Below are 1,747 nucleotides of genomic sequence, written 5' to 3'. Positions count from 1 at the left end.
ATAACATGAAAAATTAACCATTGTTACAGAACACATATGTTGGTCTTGCTAGACTTTCAAAGCCAGTTTTATGTAAACATTAGATTCTAATTTAAAAATCTTGATATGTTATGAAATATAAAGGAAATTTTGAATAACTCCTAGACAATAATATTTTAATATAAAACTAAAGATATGTGTACCATGGAGCCAGACATTAGCATGAATCAACTATTTAGTATAGTCCACATATTGTGAATATTCACTTAATGTCTATGTTAAAATTTAACTATAGATATAAATAGATATTAAAGGCCTAATATTTATCTTTTACTTATCAAAATTGTTGTATAAAAGATGTATTTTATAATGGCTCATAGGCAAGGATTCCACTTCTAAATACTGAAATGAATAATTAGGTAGCTCAGCATCAGGGATTTCTTGGGAAATCTCTTAGAGATTTCTGAGCTTCATGTTGACCTGTTTTTTTTAGCATGTTCCCTTCTCCACAGTCATTATCATAAAAGAAATACTTTACCCTGAAATTACCCAGGAGAAATTAGTTGAAAATCTGTTGAAATTTCCCAGATCCCCAAACTACAGCAAACCTATATTGGTCTCTCCTGCCTCACCTCTTCCTCTCCTGGGTGTTCAGGAAATATTGTGAGACACATCACAGCCTCAGAGCTGAAATCATTCACCTTTTTCTTACAGAGATTTGAAGTGGTTCTTTCCTCACTGAGAGGATAACTAAGTTCTCCCAGTCCTGAGGTAGTGTGAAGCCTGCTACTTGCTTCTATGACATTAGATGAGAGCAAATCTTCCTGGATGAAGAGACTCTATGGAGATTGGAGAGTTCAAGGCACATGCGTAGTCACTATAATAAGGAAGTATTCTCTTTAAAGCCCAGATTTTCAGAGGTTAAACCATGATCACCATGTGAGTAACACCTGCTTGTCAGTTTAAGGGACAAAAAAGTATTCCTTTCTATGATAGATAAGATTATATTTCTAACATATTACCAATAAATGTTTAAGTGTGATACTTTCACCACTAGATATATAGACCCTGATCTAAAACCTGTATTTTTCTCATTTTAATTTATTGAAAAATTTAAATATTTTTTCTGATACAATTAAGAGAAGAAGCCTGGAGTTAAAAACACTGTGAGCATAACAAAAACACACAAACTTATATACATGCATTCATGCCAATATACACATATATACACGCAAATAGAAAAGTAGAATTAAGAATTTGGCATAAAGTCATTTTATCAAATCATAATTCACTGATTTATAATAAGCAATTGCATTTTTACTGCCCTATACTAAATCTGTTATAGAAAACTAAACCCAAAATATATTCTCTTATATCAAATAGGAACTTGTAGTGTCTGGCACTTCTGCATACACATTTTTAAAAAATCATCTTCCAAATTAATTGGTACAAATAAATTCTGACCACATTTTGAATTTAAATTATGAGAAAGTTAGTGTTCATTAAAGTGTTGCAGTTGAAAATATGAATGTTTCTTATTCATGCATAAATTAATCCTGCAGAGAATTCTGAAAGCTAGAAAGTACAATGATTTACAAGCTCTTGCCAGTCATGACTCAACAAATGTCAGAAGCAGTGGTTATCAAAATTATAACAAAGAAAAAACGGATTCCTCTTTCATTATCCATTTATCCTTGACTCTCTGTAAAATAAAGGATTTGGACAAACTCACTCTTCCAGAATTCCCTTATAAAATAAATTATCTGCC

This window comes from Manis pentadactyla, chromosome 13 (assembly GCF_030020395.1).
Source record: "Manis pentadactyla isolate mManPen7 chromosome 13, mManPen7.hap1, whole genome shotgun sequence".
Lineage (NCBI taxonomy): Eukaryota > Metazoa > Chordata > Mammalia > Pholidota > Manidae > Manis > Manis pentadactyla.
This window is presented reverse-complemented; position numbering follows the sequence as displayed.